At 42.0% G+C, this 19875-nt stretch overlaps 1 long non-coding RNA gene across 1 annotated transcript in view; it reads right to left on the bottom strand.

The window, feature by feature from the left end:
• Window positions 1-1019: 1019 nt before the first annotated feature.
• The window catches only part of LOC134367660 (uncharacterized), a 144778-nt gene continuing 125922 nt past the window's right edge, over window positions 1020-19875 (bottom strand). The window contains exon 4 of the long non-coding RNA XR_010022427.1: window positions 1020-1217. This is a non-coding gene — a long non-coding RNA (uncharacterized LOC134367660). The remainder of the gene's footprint in view (window positions 1218-19875) is intronic.

Below are 19875 nucleotides of genomic sequence, written 5' to 3' on the forward strand. Positions count from 1 at the left end.
CCATGCAAATTAGTATGGAGAAGGTTCCAGCTTCAGAGGTTCATTCTAGTGAGGCCCTGCAGCCTCCATACCTGCACTTAACAAAACCCAGAACCGAGTCCACTTCTACCTCAAAGAGAGCAGAAAGGCTTGTTGGTTTTATAACAATCACATGTGTTAAGCATTTGTGGCTATGGGTCATTGGCATTCCAGTGTGGGTTTATATGATTTAAGATTATATGTGAGAATGACTGTTTCTCTACTGATCTATTAAAGTAAATGTGGAAAGTACTTTCTTGACCATTTTTTTTTTAAAGATTACCCATAAGGGGATCTTAACTCTTGACTTTGTGTTGTCAGCAGCACGCTCTCCCAAGTGAGCTAACTGGCCATCCCTACATAGGGATCCGGACCTTTAGCCTTGGTGTTACCAGCACCACACTCTCCCAAGTGAGCCACGGGCCGGCCCCTTTTGACCAATTTTAAAATGTTAAAATGATGTCATACAGAAACTGGCCAAGAGAAAGATGTCCAGTTTGAATTTTGGAACAGGTTCTTTATTGTTCTTGTTAGCCATTGTCTTTTTACTAAGGTTGGTTCACAGACTGCAACTTATTTCTGTGACTCTTAAGTTTCTCGAAGTTGCGTATTAATGTTTGCAAGCAGTTCAGTAGCTTCACATTCTGGAATATTCTGCCCCAAATTAGAATTGCTGAGTCACCCTAGCTGACCTGCTTGCAAGGGTGTGCTCTGTTGTAAACATGGAACATCAAGTGAGGCAGCAGATGGTATTCCTCAAACCTCTTCCACCTCATTCCCCTCCTGGAAAGACAGGTGCTCATCCATGTCTGGGCATTGCAGGGATTTTCCACTGTACCATATTGACATGGGGGGTGTGGATCATTCTTTGTTGTTGGGGGCTGTCCTGGCTTCAGGTGTTGAATGGCATCACTGCCCTCTTACCAGTACCACACTCCCCCCATCCTAAGTGACCACATTGAAAAATATCTGAAGACATTACCAAATGTCTGGGGGGGGGCACAATAACCTTGGTAGAGAGTCACTGAGATGACAGGAGAGGATGTGTGCGATGGTGGAGAGATGACTTTAATCAACTGGCTAAATATATCTTTTAAATAGTTATTGTATATATTTCCACTATTCACAATGAATTAACATAGTTTTCAAAGAATGTCTTGCCTCAAGATTCAAGTTTTCTCACATTTTCCTCTTGGAACCTGTGTGCACATAAGAAAAAGAATTCATTAGTAATGCTAATCCAGCGAAATCTGTTCCCTTGAAACTACTTTATAAGTATGTTATTAGCGTAAGTTTATTTTCTCCATGGCTGGCTGTTCTCATTGAAATGGACTTGCCGGGGTCATCATACATTTCCGACTGCTGGGTGAACCTCCATCCTGCCAGACTGGCTTATTGCAAACACTGGCACTTGGCAGTCTAAGGCTTAAAATGGAAAAAAATTAATCACACTGATCCAGTTATTAATGTTTTGTGTGAGTGGTGTTTTTTTCCTAGTTGTTTATTTTGTTTGTTTTTATTTACGGAAATGTGAAAGTTAAAGATCTAAACTCCAATATGCTTATGTCTTTAGGATAGTTCGCTGCTTCTCAGCACTGACAAAAGCCGCATCGCAGTGGCCTGAGGAAGTGGGGCTTCCCTTGATTGGTTTCTCACATTAGTTTCATGTTTCTAAGTGACTGGGAGAAACAGGATGCCGTCACCATTTGATTTTGATTTTGCCATATTAAACTGTCCCGACCTGTTTTCACCCAGGAGAATATTATGGTTTCTGCGGACCTGAGCCACTGAGCATGTCCTGTTGCTATATTCTGGACCCTCACCTGCTTCGTTGTAAAGACACTAGTCATTGTTTCTGGCAGCTCAATACATGAATAGAAGGGCCACTCTACACTAGTGACCAAGCACGACCCGAGTTCGTGAGGGTTAGAAAAGAGAACGTGCCGAGTCCTTAGATAGTGCCTGCCACACAGGGTTGGCAGCTACTGCTGGTGAGACAATTGTCATCGTCATCATCATCTTTATCTCTTCACAGGTGCAGTGCTTGCCTCAGATGTATAAATGTGACCATTTTAAGAAGATGTGAAGCTGAAGAAGGATTAATGGAAGGAGGAAGTGGTGGCAAATTCGGAAAGCAGCACTTCAGGACAGCCCCACGCTCTGCCCTTGTGCCTTTGCTGCCCACGCTCCCCGCAGATAATCTTTGGCTGTCAATGAGATTGCTGTTTGCTGTTATCTCAAGTAATGGACAGGAACTGTTGACAGTCCTAAATTTGGGGACTTGTCATCTAATAAAATGAAGATCAAATCCTATACCTGTTGCCCAAGATGAAAATAAAATCAGTTTCACATAGTGTTTATCACCTACTGAAATTTAGCCTAATTGTCACATTAAAAGAAACATTTAGGTATGAGACCCTAGACCATAGGAAAATAAACTTAATTATGTTAATTCTTAGCTTAATGAAATATAAAGAATATCAGCTTGAATGGAAATACTACAAATTTGGTATTATTCCAATGGTTCTCAATGTTCACGATCTCCCTATTTTTAGAAAGAAGAAAAACATTGTAGGATATCCTGGACTAGAGTGGCGCTGTCTAAAATGTAGCCTCCAATACTCTGGTTTCTCTTCAGATCGCATAAATCTTTCGCCTTTTACTAAAATGTAGCCTCCAGCCACTTGTAGTTATTTACATATAAATTTAAATCCATTAAAATTTTATAGTCACATGGGCCTATCGTTTACCATATCAGATGTCTCTATCTTCAGAGAAAGTTGTTTTTAACAGCATTAATCTATATTATAACTGAACTGTGTTATAAAGTTGTTCTATTATTTGTCCAACTAATTTTGAAGAACACAAAGCCTGGAGAATAATAGTATTAAAAGGCTTGTTTTGTGGTGTCTTCACGAGGAACTCTGATATAGGTTGGGGTGCCCCAGACTGTTGTGTTTCATTAGCTTTTGAATAATCTTGAGAAACAATAGGCGGATTAGGAGCCCCTTGGAATTGCATTAATGTCCTCAGTGTTATCTTCAGCCACCTGGGACTGACAAATAGCCCTGGAACTGAGAAGCAGGAAGTGTGGGCTTCATTCTGCTGTGCTGGATAACTGCACGTGTATCCTCTGGTTAATGGACTCAACATCAAAGTGCCTTTTACAGCCCTGATGCTCCAACAAGGCACTTTGTGATTCTGCGAACGTCCTCCACAAAGTCAGATGGAGGGTCCGTGTGTATCCTGCCACTGTGCTAAGGCATAGCTAGTTCTACTAAAATGAGCCTCAGTTACATGAGGGAATAGCACATCCCTCATGGAAAGGGCAGTACAAAGCAAGGCACAGGATAAAGAGCAAATGAGGGTACAGAGGAATGCTGTCCAACAGGTACAGAATGTAAGCCACATAGGCAAATCTAGACTTCCTATTAGTCATGTTAGAAAAGGGAAAAAGAAACAGGTGAAATTAATTTTAGTAATATATTTACCTACTATATGCAGGATCACTTTAATATGGAATTAGTGGAAGAGTTATTAAGGAGAGAGTTTGCATTCTTTCCTTTGTCTTCAAACCCTGGTGGGTGTTCTACATTTACGGCACCTCTCTTTTGGCCTGACCAAGGGCAGCAGCATGGGAGGACCAGAGTTTGGGAAGAATGAGCAGAAATGAGATTGGATAAGTGGGTGGGTTCCTAGCAGGAAAGCTGGGCTCTTAGACACAGAAGTCACAACTTGATGGACAGTCTTTAGCACAAGCACATGATGAAGGTGGTAGTTGAGGAAAACTGCTGAGCTGCAGAACAGGAGTGGAGGGGTGTGATGCAGGAGGAAAGGCACCAAGATGCTCTGCATGAGGTCTGGGGTGGAGGGGCCCAAACAAGGTGGTCATGGGCAAGGCAAGGAAGAGATGAGCCCGAAAGATTCTTAACGAAGAAATAATGAGGTAATCAGCGGGGTATGAGGATTTAGAGCAAAGAGGAGAATCCAACCTTGTCAGCGATGCCCTTCATCTTCCTCGTTCCATGCACAGGTAGTGGTGTGCAGAGCAGTGGGGAGGCAGATCATTAAGCACATGTGCATATAATTGTAACCGTACCGAGTAATAATGTCGTGGAAGACGAATCCGAGTCCTGTGATTACAAAATAGTGATGCGAGGGCTCATGTTATAAGAGGATAGTCAGAGAGGTCAGGAGGTGACAGGTAAGCCCATAACAGGAGCAAGCACCGAGTGAAATGAGGGGAAATTTAAGCAAAGGAGGAGGATCAGGAACCAGGGGGCTAAGGTAGGAATGAGTCTTCCACATTTGAAGAGCTGAGGCTGGAGAAATAGGTGGTGCAAACATAAAATAAATCCAACCAAGGGCTGGTCATATAAATCAGAACTAAAACCGAACACACCCTCTGAAATCTAAAGGTCCTTTGTCGCTTATCAGTCATGGCTTACTGATGCCTTACCAATGGCAGAGTGCTCACTTAAACCATGGTTGATAAAATCTCTCTGTTTATTTCATTTTCTAAATAGAAGAAAAACCTGAAAATGAAGACTTTGATAGAACACTTAATCATCTTCCTGTTTTGAGGGACGGTTTGACAACTACCAAGAAATCATTTTAAACTGTATAAGGAAGAGAAAGGGAGGGGAGAACAGAAATATGAGTTTATCTTTAGCAAAATAAGCTCTGGGCAAAAAGGTGCCTCCACTAAGGGGAGAGGGACCAACCGCTCCTACTCGGGGGATGCTTTGGGTTAATAAAGGAGTAGATGGGGACGAAAACCTTCTGGAAGCTGAACTTGTAGCATTAAGGTCATGCAAGAGCAACTGAGGGAACAGGCCCGGTTTCCTTGGGCTGGTGTTTGCACGGGTGTGAGAGATGCTACTTTCCATTTCCTGCATGAAGTGTGGACACTTAAGGGGACCTGATCATTCGTTCACTTCTTGCCTAGTCTTCACAGTAGACCCTCATTAACTGGCTTTGAAAAGTGAGAATTCTCAAATTTCAGCCAGTCGGAGTATCTCAGAGGGGAAGATGTGGTCTCTCTGTGCCAGGAATCTTCGAACCAACATCAGATCCATTCAAGGGCTTTCCAGAAGGCATCTGCATCCTGGTAAGATATTTTCCCAGTCCAAATGCATTTCCTATTTTAAGTTTCTGAAACAAAAATTTCTTCTCTTAGGGACGAATTCTTTTACACTAAGAAAAATAAAAACAAACATTGGGTTTGGATCTCTCCAGAGATAAGACAGTAATGTGTTATAGGAAGAAATAGGAAAATAAAAAAAGAATACTCTCAATTTCCCTCGATCAGGATTTCTGAACTTTGGCACTGTTGACATTTGGGCCAGATAATTCTCTGCAGTGGGGGCCCTACCTGTGTGTGCATTGTAGGACGTTAAGCAGCATCACTGGCCTCTACACACTAGATGGCACTAGCACCCTCCTCTGTCACTGTCCTCTCAGAGCCCAAATACTTTAAAGCGATGAGAGGCCCAGAGGGACTACACCAAGCTAACTCCTGCAAGAGAGGAGAAAGTCGGTGCAGCCCCGAGCTCAGGCTTGTCTCATCTTTTATTGTGGTACCATGACCTTGGCCAAGTAACAAGCTGAGTATACTTTCAAAAGAAGTACAGAAAGGAGTGTGTGAACAGGACAGAAAACGATCTCAGTCTTCCCTACTACTGAATCAGAACATCTTCGCTGTTCAGCATGTGCTGTTTTCAGCACGTAATGTTCCCATTCTGTGCACTCAAGGCTTTTGCCCTCTGTGAATGCTTTTGGCCTCTGTGCATTTCCTGTACTAAACAGGCCCCCGTGTTCCTGTATCTCCTCTAGTTGTGACAAGCAAAACTCTCTGCAGAGGTTGCCAAATATCCCCTGGGGGAAGAATCAGTTCCTCTGTTGAGAACCACTGGTCCAGACACTTCCAGGGGAGCTTGACGTCCATACCCCTAGGATGCTTTTGCGCCCCACCCCCCAAAAAACAAGTCTACGATTTTGAAATTCCATCTTTGGGCAGCTACTGAAGCAAGAGGAACGTCTCCTGTTTTAGAGTAAACTAGAGGCAGCTTTCTGGGTTTTATGGAAATAGGAGGATGCCCTGCCATAGGTGGGGATTTGACTGAGTAGTAGCTGCCTTGTCACTTTCTCAAATCCTTAGACTCATTCTTAGCAGGGGGGCGAGAGGCAGGGAGTCGGTAATTGTGAAACTAGGGCTCGGTCTCACAGATCCCGGAGCCCATTGTCCAGACTGGGTCACAAACCCTTCACACACAGGCCTACGAATTAGGTAATAGGAAAAGGTCCTTGGAGCCATGGGGGAAGAAATAATAGGCTTTATTCAGAGCTAGGAGGGGTCAACCTAAAACGTCTTCCTGGAGCGTCCTCTGGAAGCTTCACACATCTGCGCCGTTAATCCTTTATACTCAAGTCCATAATCAAAACAAAACAAAACAAAACAAAAAACGGATGCACACGCGCAATCACATTGGACAATAACAAGGGACACCCATGCTCACGCGCATACCCACCTCAGATGCTTGGCAAGACTCCAAACATCCGAGGGGCCCTGACCATTTTCCTTATATTTTTCCAGCAGTAATGATTTCTCTGGGTCACGTTTCTTCTAGTTTTCCTCCTTGTCTTGATTCTACTCATCCATGGTGCACATCTGAAGGGCAGAGAAGTGGACCACCCCTAACTGATACACGTGGCTTCCATTCCTCATGCATGGATGTCACAACAGGTCTATCTGTGTTATCAGGAACTCTGCTGATATTTTTCAGGGACCTGCTACAAAGACCTAGTGCTTGACTTTGGAAGAAAATCAGCATCGGTGATGTCTTTAGTGCCTGTGTGGATGAATTTGTGTACACCTTAATATTTCATATTCGTGTGACTGCGAACACCCGGGACCTTCACAGTGCTGATATTCTACCCAGGTGTTACAGGGTTGCTGCCTAGTCCTCAAAGTTTGCTCACGTAAGAGGTGAATTCAGCACGCACACTAGGTGGGGTGCGCCTTTCATGGGATGCAGGCTCCACGGGCCTTTACCTCTACTACCCAAGCAACTAAATACAGACAGTACTTGATTGAAAGTTTGCTGCTCAATAATTCTTCCTCCATTTCTTTTGTTGAAAAGTTTGTTGTTGAAATTAAATTAATTGGTCTTTGTATTTAAAGCTATTTTGTGGGGTTGGGGTCAGAAAACTATCAACGGAGACAAGAAACTCATTCGTGAATACCCTGTTTTCTCATGGACTAGTCTCAGGACTGATTACACTTGCTTTAGGTGAAGTTAGTAGAGCTCCCTGGGCTCTACTAGACATTTCCCTGGTGGGGGCTCTCTGTGGGGACTCCAACCCCATTTTTTTGCTCAGCATTACTCTAGTAGATGGCCTTTGCCATGGCTCCTTCCCTGTGGCAGGTCTCTGCCTTGGCCCCAGGCTTCTCCATATATCCTCTGAAATCTGGGTGGAGGCTGCCACGATTTGTTTTTTGTGGCTGGCTTGTTACACTTAGCATAATGTCTTCCAGGTTCATCCATGATGTAGCATGTGACAGAATTTCCTCCCTTTTTAAGGTTGAGTGATAATCCATTGTGTGGATGTACCACTTTTTTTTTTTATCCATTCCTCACCTTTTGACTATTGTGTGTAGTCCTGCTATGAACATGAGTGTATAAATGTCTCTTCAAGACATTGTTTTTAGTTCTTTTGGGTACATGTCCAGAAGTGGAATTGCTGTATCATCATTACACTAACTTTTGAGAATGTGAAAAAATTCCCTTCTATTTTTTCTGCATGTTTCCTTCTACTAGTATAGGTAATATTTTCTATTAGTTAATACATATATCTCAATGTATAGATTTTAAAATTGCTATTGACATGAAATGAAATGAACACTTTGCCAGAAATCTATCTGTATGGGTGTTGAATATGTGCTAATTTTCCTCTGCTTGCTGACTTTACAATTAACTTCTATGTGAAATACTGATACTATTTAATCTGATTTTAAATTTTAAGATTGCAACATAGAGCAAAAGGACAATTAGGCAACAAAAACATTTTATATTTTTGGTCACCTGATAACATGTACGTATTTTGTCATTCATTTATTCATTCAACATTTACTGACTGCCAACCATGTGCCATGCACTGCACAAAGTGCCAGGAATACAAACCCAATTCCTGACTCCCTAGAGTTTAAAATCTAGTGAGAGAAGCACCCTCGAAGTTAGAATTATAAAGCAAGTGTGACTTAAAAATTTCTAAATGTGCTGTGGGACCACAGAGTAAGGCATGTGATGTAGACCGCTCAGAGGAGTTTATGGTGATTTCACTGAGGAGGGGACATCTACATTGGGTACTGAAGGATGAATAGGAGTTTGCCAAGAGAACTAGAAGGGCATCTTAGACTGAGGGAAAATCGTGCTCAAAGGCAGATATGATAGTATGTTCTGGAAATGGCCAAAAAAACAAAGTGATATGGCCAGAGTGAAGAATGTCTGATGTAGGAGAGGCAGGGAGAATGGTGGTCATTGAAGCCGACAAGAGCAGGTGGAGGGCAGGCTCATCAGACACTCTTATTGTTAAACAGGACAGCGGCATGGCATGATTTCATTTAATTCATTAGTCAATTAGTTTACTGTTTTTACATTAACCCAGGCAACAGAGCAGGGCCGCAAGGTCAGATAAATCTAAGTGAGAGATGGTAGGAGCCAAAACAGAGGCTGTGGCAATAGAAATAAGAGAAAGAGCAAGTTTAGAAAGCATTTGTGAAATATAAACAACAGAACTTGAAGGTGCAGTCCTCTGAAATAGAACTGAAGGCGAAGTTGACCATGACCTTGAAGATGCTTCACTTGGGAGGCTAGGGGAATGCTGGTTCCAGAAAGAAAGCTCATGAGTGATGGATGATGAGTGACTTGGAGGGAAATGTAGGGAGATCATAAGGAAATGGAATATCTGCTCACAACTTTTTCTGTAATTTAGCTGTAAATGTTGCATCAAAAAAAAAAAAAAAAGAAGCAGCACATTTTAAGTGGTCATCCCTGAAAGAAGAAATGTATCTTCAACTATTGTCACATTGGAAAACTTTTTAAGAATCTGTTTCTCTCAAGACAAGCATCTTCTCTCCTTTAGATGCAAATAAATTTGCATCCTTGCTATATAAATTTTTCTTTCCCCGAATAAATCCCTCTATTCCAAAATAGTATTAATTGCTGCTCTTGCCTAAATTTCTTCCTATTCTTTATTACTATCTCATTTTGCAGCAGATTGTCATATGCTTTTCTCAGTGGCTTTATTTTGGGTGAGGAAACATGATTAAATATCATCTGCGGAATGAGGCTCTCAGTTTATTTTGGAGCGATTCTGTATGGTCATGTCTTAAACCCTCTTTTAATGGTATTTCGGCTGCACTTGGTGTATTGGAATGCAGTCAAATTTGAAAGCTTCGAGGATGCAGCACTGGAAGAAGATGTTTGGCTGTGACAGGAGTATTTTTAAAGGTAACAAAAATCTCGCCAACTTTAAATGATGTTTTGTATCCTAGCATGAAAAGATACATTACAATATTCTTATTCAGTTTAAGAATACTGGGATCAATACATTGGTTAGATAATCAATGCTTGAAATACAGGATTGTTAAGAATATATTTTATATCTTTTAAATGGTCTAAAATTGCACTATCCAATATGGCAGCCCCAAGCCATAAGTGGCTATTGAGCACTTGAAAGGTGGCTAGTGCCACTGAGGAAATGAAGTTTTAATTTTATATGATTTTAATTCATTTATGTTTCAATATAAGAACATATAATATGTTTAATTTAGTTATTGTAAAACAAGAATGTTTGGAACCACTTGAGTATGTGTCTGTACGTTTTGAGGTGTAAATTTTTAAAAACCTAAATACAGATCAACTATTTCTTTTTTTTTTTTTTGTCGTTTTTTCGTGACCGGCCCTCAGCCAGTGAGTGCACCGGTCAGTCCTATATAGGATCCGAACCCGCGGCGGGAGCGTCGCCGCGCTCCCAGCGCAGCACTCTACCAAGTGCGCCACGGGCTCGGCCCCAGATCAACTATTTCTGATGAAAACTTAGCATCCAAATTGATGTGTGCTGTAAGTGTGAAATATGCAGCAGATTCTCAAAACTTAATATGGAAAAAAAAATGTAAACTTTGCTCAATAACTTTTTCACATTGATTACATGTTGAAGTGATAACATTTTAAAAATATTTGGTAAAATAAAATATGTAATAAGATGAATTTTACCTGTTTCTTTTTACTTTTTAAATGTGGCTACTAAAAAGTTTAAATTACCTCTGTGGCTTGCATTGTATTTCTATTTTTAAGCACTGGTATAAAAGGATAAAAGCATATAACTAAGTAAATAATGGTTAAAATGTGCAATTAGTTAAAAATATATTTTAAACAGAATAAAAAAGATAAAGGCAGACAACTATAGGAAATGATTATAACAGGAACTAATATTTGCGAGTGCTCTGTGACTCTGTATTTGCTAAGTACTTAGTTTATCTTCCCAAGAGCTCTCGGTGACAGTACTATTGTCTCCATTTTTCATATGAAGAAAGTGGAGCTTAACAAGGTTAAGTGCTTTCCTGCCGGGTCACACAGCTAGCTAATGGATAACGGGTGGTACATTCCTATACCACACTCATGGGGCCCCTGAGTTCCCGCAGGTTTAGCAGCTGCAGGCCTCCCACAAGTTTCTTGCTTTAGTCCACTCTGGAGGCTGAGTGTTTAAAGCAGGCCGAGGATTTTTTTTTTTTTTTTTTTTGTGACCGGTAAGGGGATCGTAACCCTTGGCTTGATGTCGTCCGCACCGCGCTCAGCCATTGAGCACACCGGCTATCCCTATATAGGATCCAAACCCGCGGCCTCAGCGCTCCCAGCGCCGCACTCTCCTGAGTAAGCCACGGGTTCGGCCCAGGATTTGTTTTAATCAGGTGTGGTAAGATGTACAGACATGGGAATGACTGTCGTGAAGGAAGAATTTTGTTATACACACAGACCCCTTGAAGCAGGAGGCACAGCACATGTATAGCTACACAACTACGCCAACTGTCGGGATAGGGCCATTGCTATGCTAATTGTATGGCTAGGGCAATTCATAACTCAAGCCAAAATGTTTCATTATTTTAGTTATACTAAGTTTCCATTTGTATTGTCAGGGCTAGGGCTCAGACCCTTCAAACGCACTGTACAGACTGGGTCACCAGAGCCCTCACACGCAAGTCCATGCTAGGTAATTGGAAAAAATCCGGGAAGCCATTGGCAGACATCAGTCCTCAGCTTCGTCAGCAGCAGCAGCTTACAGATCTGGCAGCAGCAGCCTCTAGGAGGGTCCTGGGGACACTTGCAGCAACAGCCTCTAGCAGCAGTAGCAGCATCCCCGGGACAGAGAAGGGGGCGCTGTGGAGCACAGCTGCTTGTCCTTTAAACTTAAGTCCGTAACCCAGGACACCTGGGTGTCTACGCGCATCTACATCAGACAATAGCCAAGGAACACCTGGGCACATGTGCATATTTACATCAAATGCTCCACAAGATTCTGAACATCTGAGGGGCCCTGACCATTTTCCTTCACTTTCCCTACAGCACACCATGCAGGGCTACCTGGGGAAGCACCAGGGTTGGTGACAAGGCAGAGGGAGCCAGGGGAAAGTGTGGGCAGGAGACTTCACTGTGGGTTTCTTGGGAAGGAACAGCAAGGCAGGGTAAGCAGCTGAGGATCTGGCTACTTTGAATATATTCAGCCTGCTTTGGGGTGGAAGGGCAGTCCCTAGTTGTGTGATACTTGACCCTGGGGTGGTTAGAGCAGGAGAGTCGTGGCCCCATGAGTAAGAGCCCCATAAAGGAGAAGGTTGGGGGTGTGGGCTGTGGATTGCTTGGCTGGCATATGAAAGGTGCTCTCCCAGTTGTTTGTGCACTATAGGAATTAGCCAGCCTTGGGGGGGACAATCCCTCCAGTGTCAGCAAGGCCCAGATGTCCAAGCATCAGATACAGATGCTAGAAAACGTGGTTATTATACAGAGGCTCCTGGAGCATGCCCTTGAGGCCTCGGGCTTGTGCTGAAAGCTGGGCCTTCCTGTGCTCTGGTTTGCTCTAGAGCTTCAGCCTCCAGAGTCCCTGTGGTCCGCGGCCTGGTGAGTCTCAGTGGCAAGCGAATGGAACCAAGGCCACTTTCCCTGCAGACCGCAGGCACATCTGCAAACAGCCTGCTCATCTGCTCTGTATCTCATTTAATTCAGCAGTGTTCGTCACATTCTAAGTTGCCAGTTTAAGTCAGTTTCAGACTGTCATTTGTTTTTAGGTAATCACCAGGTGGTTGATTTTAATTTACATTCCATTCACTTCTGTAGTCGATGTCAATTGTTTTTAAAACTTGCATTTTCTCATTTATTTTTCTTTAGCTACACAAACATCATAAAGAGCTACAGAAGTTGGTGGATACTTTGCCATCAGTTAAGCATAAGGTAATATTTTTTCCTAAATCACTTGAAATATATCTTGTGTTTCAATCTCAGAGCAGAGACATTACCAAGGCACTTTGAATCGGGAAGTGTAATTAAGTGAACTGTATTCAGGTTCTCTTTGAACGTTCCCTTAGAAGGAGACTTGCCATTTATGATGCTGTGTTGGGAAAGCCCCTGGCCCTGGGTTACTTTGCAGGGGACAGAAGTGATTGCGTTGGTGGGCACTGAGCTTTCTGGTTTTACTGCCATGCCTCTGAGGACTTGAGGACTCAGGAACATACTGCTGCCTCCTGTTCTGTTCCTGATCAGTTCTTGTGAAAACACTCAGTGCAGCCTTCTTTTCTCTAGTTACCCTCCCAACTCGGGGAGCAGAGCAAAGTTTTACAGAAACTTGACTTTTCCAGCTGGAAAGAAAAATGATCCCTCTCCTTCAGGTTGGAAACCTTTGTCCAACCCCCAAGATTAATTCTTCCATATTCAGAATCCCAAAGGGGCCTCTCCCTGGAAGTCCATATATTCCCCCATCCGTCTGTCCGCCTACCTTTTCCCCTCTCCTTTCCTCCTCATCTTTCTCTTTTTCCCTCTCTCCCTAGTCCAGGACCCTGGCGTCTCCTAATCTGCACTGTATTTTAGAAAGGAGAAATGCTCAGTTAGTCCCTCTTGAGAAAAAGAAGCCTTGTTTCTGCACCAGCCACTGTCTAATACCTCCCAACGATACTCAGAGGACAGCACCTGCTGTAAAGTCACTAGAATTGAGGGAGAACAGGGTTTTGGCTGTTTTCCCACTGAGGAGGTTCAGAAATGCAGAGCTGATTGCAGAAACAAAGCCTGGGCATGATTCTGTCCTAAGCAGTGACTCTTCAGGGAGCTGCCCAGAGGTACCTGGAGCTCCCTGGACCACGGGTGGTCCCTGGACACCTCAGAGAATCATCATTTCATCATGCGATTCCTGAGTGTTTCACCACTAAATAGTGACTCGGTGACCCCCATCTCTTGGCCAAGACAGCTTTGTGGAATTTGGGTCATTCAACCCTTCCTGCCTGATGCCCACTTGCCGGGATTACTGGACCAGCTCAGGGTCTCTGACTACCCTGCCCCTCTCTGTGTCTGTCACCTGGATCATTAAGAAGCAGCCAGTCAAGGTTGATCATGATCAGGAACGTTCTTCCTACAATTTCCACCTAAGGAAATCCTAATCTGCCCATTTAAAACAAAGCTGGGTCAAACTTTGGCATCAGTTATAATGTCTTGTAATGTTTGTACATTTTTATTAAAATGTGCTAACATCTTGTCTCAGTTTGCAGATGAATTTGGGGATGTGTTGGGAAAATATAGGAAAATAGGGTCCCTCAGCTGTTCCGAATCTTGCCGAGCACTTGATGTAAATCTGCACGTGCACCCAGGTGTTCCTTGGTTATTGTCTTATGTAATTGCGCATGTGCACCCAGGTGTCCTGGGTTATGACTTAAGTATAAGGATGAGTGGCTCTAATCCACAGCGCCGTCTCCCCCACCACACCCCCCTGTCCCCGGGATGTCCCCAGTGGGCCACGGGGAGGCCACTACTGCTGCTGGAGGCTGCTGCTGCCGTTGCTGAAGACTGAGCTCGTGTCATCTGCCAATGGCTCCTGGGATCTTTCCCAATTACCTAGCGTGGACCTGCGTGTGAGGGGTCTGGTGACCCAGTCTGTGGAATGGGTGTGAAAGGTCTGAGCCCTAGCCCTGACAATACGAGAGGAAACTTAGTATAACTGAAATAACGAAACATGCTGGCTTTAGTTATGAATTGCTTTAACAATAACATTGGTGTGGCTATTAGCTATTGCCTCAACCGACAACTGGTGTAGCCGTGTAGCTTTACAGGGTGCTTCAAATTAACTAGAGAGAAGAGCTAAATCATAGAAGAACATGAGCTTTTTACTTCTATACTGGACAATGGCATGATTTATTATACATGTATTGGTAGATTATAAAAAGGAACACCCTTTTTTCCACTGACATTCATTATAATCTGTTGGCAGCACACAACCAATATCAATTAAACCGGAACTATGCCTACATAGAAGTGGGCAATCCCATGTGCCATTCTATGGGGAACTGTGTGTCCTTAATCATCATTTCTTAGTGTTTTGATCTTCTGCTTATGCTGCTCAATTTCTTTCTGCAGACGCTCAGTGTCCTTGTGATGAGTGATCTCCACTTCATGGTGCTTTCTCAAGGCTGCCAGTCGTTCTTTAGTCAGCACTCAGGACGAGCCTTTCTCTTCGGTCTGCTCTCCCTTTCCGAAGGCTCCACCAGCTTTCCGATGCAGGTGCAAGCTGGAGCCTCGGCGTGCATGGCCCTCACATCCACACACGGGAGGCCAGTGCGCAGCTGCCACGTTTGTTAGTGCTGCACCTCTCCTCAGACCCTCTTCAGTGCAGAGATGATGTCTGGAAATGGATGTGCTCAAAACCCTTTAAAGTCCTGAAGGGAGTTTTGCTATAGAATCTCAGGATAAAGACAGAATCCAACAATCTCTATCCAGAAATTTTAATGAGGTCGATTGTTTTGAACTTGGGATTTATTTTTCCCTTGGAGACTAAGATTATGTGTTGATTACTACATCAACACAAAAATCCTGTTTAATACATAAATTAACAAACCTATAGTAATAACTGCTTTTACTTGTTTGTATTGGATTTTTATTGATGAAAAATTTTTCACAAGAACAAAAGCTTCCAAACTCTTTTTTTATGAAGCCGGAATAACAGTGATACCAAAACCCATCAAAGATTGGAACTCCTCCCTAGTCCCCTAAAGTAACAATAGGCCAATATCTCTGAAAAATATTTAGCAGAAAACGAAAGCTAATAAAATATGAGAAACAGAATCCAGCAGTACATTAGAAGAAATATATACTTTGTCCAGGTAGGATGTATTCCAGAAGTGCAAGGATGGTTCAGTACTAGGAATGATATACACATGATGACTACATTTCATCCCATCAGCAAATCCAAAGAGAAAAATCATAATCATTTCCATAGGTTCCTAAAATACATCTGACAAAACTCACCAACCCTTTATAAAAAAAAAAAAAAGAAAGAAAGAAAATTAGTAAAACAAACCAAGTGAGGATTCCCTAACTTGGTGAAGTAGATGAATCTCAGTTCAAAAATGAATAGTATGTTTGAATTGAAAAAGATATATACTAACTGCACTGTTATTAGCATAGTTAACATTATTCAGGTCGGAGCTAATACAGTTAGACCAAAAAAGATAAAGAACATTAGAGGAACAAAAACTACTAAAAAAAAAATAGATAATTTGGCAATTAATGGAGGACCATATTAATTTATAGAAATCAATTTTTTTGACACATATAACTCAATTAATTAGAAGACATAATGAAAGAAGGAAGTTTACTTATAACAGAAGCTAAAAAACTAAAATACTTTTTGATAAACTCAACATGAAGTGTTAAGAAAACTGTAGTTTCCCTGAGTAGAAAGACCATAGAGACCTTTGATGTCAACTCCCATTATGTTGTGAACTCCACAAATTTAACGTGGTCTTAATAAAAATACCAACAGAATTTTTAAAGTGGATATACTACTACTTCTAGGGTTTATGTGGAAAAGAAAACAAGCAAGAATAGTGAGAAAAAATTCTTAAAGACAAAATGAGTGATGATTAGACACACAATAAAGCCAAAATAATTAAATAGTATGGTATTGGCACATCAATAAAATTATCAATCAGGGGAAAGAAATAGTTCAGACATATGCAGAATGCATGAGAATTTAGTTTATGAAAAAGATAGCATGGCAGTTCAGTGTGGGAAAAGGTAAATTTAATAAATGGTGTTGGAGGACAACTGAGCAGGCATTTGGGAGAAAAAGTTGGATCATCAGTCCTTACAAAAATATATTCCAGATGGAACAAATCTTTAAAAATAATGCCATAAAAGGCTTCCAGTCAAGATGGCAGAATAGACAGTCCCCAGTTTCACTCTCTCTCACAAATCAACAAATTTACAACTATAAAAAATCAACAACAGCCAAGCTGGGGCCGCTAGAGCTCAGGGGAAGAGGAGGAGAGACCTACAGAGTGCGTGAAGGCAGGAGAAGCCACGATGAGATAAAGAAAAAACCTCACCGACCATTTTATGCCATGGCTGCTTTAAGGCTGGAGCTGCTGAGTGCATGGAGCAGGAGCATGGAGCTGTGGCAAAAGCCACAGCTGTGCCCTTTGGATGAAGTTACTTGGAGGCGGCAGGGGAGAAGAGGGCTGTGGTGGCTCACAGGCCAGCAAGGCCACTAATAGGGTTCCCGTGGACCCACACAGGATAGAGGAGTCACAACTGAAAAAAAGGAGCCACTCAGAGGCCGGTGAGTCATTGCAAGGGATGGCACACATCCTGTGCCATGGGAAGTGTTTCCCACATGGGCAGTGGGGGAGACAGGCCCACCAGAGGAACCGTGGGGCACAGCAAGGACAGCTGATCTGCCCCCCAGTCAGTGTAGGACCACTCAGAGGAGACTGGTCAGGAATATAGAATTGCATGGGGTGCAGTTTGATGAAAAGACTCAGGCCCAGATCAAACTTTCTACACAACCCAGGTGCACCAGGTCTCCGGAGAGCTGGAAGTACCTATAAGTTCAACTGTAAAAACCTAAGCTGCACAAGAAGCCTTCCCTAGGGAATCAGAAGCAAAGCAGCAATTTAGCTCAACCACACAGCTCAAGTACTGGTCCCCACAGGAAGTTTCCCCATTTTAGAAGTAAGCAAAGGACAAAAAGTTAGTTTCAGCCCAGGCATACCACCAGTGCCTCAGGGCCCACCCAGGGACTGAGTTATGGAGCTGGGCACTGGACTCCCCCTCCCACAACCAGGCACACCACCAGCACCAAGGAGCATGCCAGAAACATCACCTCCATGTGGGTGGCCCACCACAGCCACCACAATAACCACTGCTTCCACGGAAGAGGCTAGATGCCACAACCACCATGCAGATGATCTGCCAGCCACTGGAGTGCATTGACATGAGGAAAATCACCAGCAGAGACCAAAGAAAAGAAGAGGATGTCTCTCTCCACAAAGCCCATTTCAGAGCGACAGAAGAAGCATCTGCTCTATGATAATATTAGGGGACCTGAACACATCTATCAGCATTGGACAGATCATCTAGGCAACAAATCAACAGAGTAACCATTACTCTTTCAGAAGGAAAGAAGAAATCTAGCGTTATCAGAGGTGGGAGGGAGAGAGGGATGGGAGAGATTGGATAAGGGGCATAAAGAATAAGTATGATTTGTCACAATGTCTATGCTAGTAATATTGATTGTTGAACCCCCAAAATATGTATAACCAATTATGATTCAATAAAAATTTTTTAAAAATATCATGTAAGTGGAATAAAAACAATGTTTGGTTTTGAAAAGTGTACAGATTTGGTAGGAGATAAAGATAATACATTAAATAGTGAATTATTGAGGGCTAAAATTGTACTAATAGTATTCCAAAATTAGAGGTAATAAATGTAAGTGGATGTAATTAAGGATGAATTGCTTCAATAGTTCACTTATCTAGTATTTGAATTCATTCAACTAACAATTAGTTATCTCCTCTATACTGATTACTATGCTATCTACTTCATATAGCTTATGTAAAATTCAAGACAACCTCATTTTATAGAACATAAATCTGGGGCCCAGATATATCAAAAATCTTGTCTAAAATTGTATTTAGATACGTATTTGATTGATCAAAGTTTATAATCACTTTATATGTTTGATTTTATACAATTGCCTTTTCGAGGTTCTACATGAAAAATTGGGTTTCTTCCAACTGAATTGGATGTACCTGGGTTATGAGCCACATAATTTAACAGCTGTTCTTTTTTAAAAATAAATTATACACAGTAATTTTAAATAGCAAAAAAAAAAAAAAAAAGAAAGATAAGAAAAGAAAAATAAATAAATAAATAGAAAATAATGCCATAAAAGTACTTGGGTAAGGATAGGAAGATTGTTTTGTATCTCCACATGGAGGAAGCTTTTCTAACTATAAATCAAAACCCAGAAGCCACCAAGAAAACAACTACCAAATTAAACTACATATTATTTTTTTTTAATCCTGCATGATGAAGATCACTATAAACCAAAGACAGATGACTAAGAAAACCTTTGCAATTGTGTCCACTCACTCAGCCATTATTTAGAGAGTGCCAGCTATTCTTCTAGATGTTTGGGACACGATAGTGAACCAAACAGAGAAAGAGCTAATTGCCTTCATGTATATAAAGTTTCTAGAAGTCAATTTTTAAATGATCAAAACAGCAAATGGTATTAACAGACTGTTTACAATTAAGGAAACAAGAAGCTCATAAACATGAAAAAAATTTCAACCTAATTCATAAAAAGAGATGAAACAAGATGAAACTACTACACAGAAATACACCTGTCAAATTAGCAGAGACCCCAAAATTTGATCACCTCAGTGTGGGTACAAGTGTGAAGAAGGGGCAGCTTCACGCATTGCTGGTGAGTGGTAATGGCACATGAATAAAGATATAAATCAATGAAACAATAGGCTAAAAAGTATTTTGATTCACTAGCAATTACAGTATTGAAGGAAGGTAAAATGCTAAATTGGTACCATTATAGTAGCTATCAAAGCGCAAATGCACATAACCTTTGCTGAGGAATTTATCCTGCACATAAATTGCACACCTAAACTGTGATACATATGCATGGTTATTCTTTGCACCACTGTTTGTAGACATCCTAAACACCAGTCACCTGTATGGTATTCCTTTCCCACAATGTGTATCCTTAGTCTAAATCATGAGAAAACACAAGATAAAAGTTGATGGAGGAAGAACTTCTACTATACTTAATGTGCCCTCTTCAAAAGCATCAAGGTCACAACAAACGAGGCAGAAAAAGTCAGAGTGGAGGAGACCGAGGAGCAGTGGATCTTGGAACAGAGAAAGCACACTAGCAAAAAAACTAGGGAGATCTGAATAAAGCCTGGGGTTTACATAACAGTACTGACCCAGTGTTAATTTCTGAGATTAATGAGTACATCGTGATTATATACAATAACATTAGGGGAAGCTGAGTAAAGGGTCTCAACTTCTGCACTGTTGGCATGTGGGGCTGGATCATTGTTTGTTGTGGAGGTCTGTCCAGGGCACTGCGGGATGTTCAGTTCAGCAAGCCTGGCCTCTACCTACTAGATGCCTATAGTACCACCCTCCCTAAGTTAGTGACAACCGTAAAACTCTCCAGACATTCTCTAATGTCCATTTGCAAACTCACCTGGTTGAACAGAACTGATAGACTCTAATGATACTCTGATATCAAGTAACT

The sequence above is a fragment of the Cynocephalus volans genome, chromosome X (genome assembly GCF_027409185.1).
Source record: "Cynocephalus volans isolate mCynVol1 chromosome X, mCynVol1.pri, whole genome shotgun sequence".
NCBI lineage: Eukaryota > Metazoa > Chordata > Mammalia > Dermoptera > Cynocephalidae > Cynocephalus > Cynocephalus volans.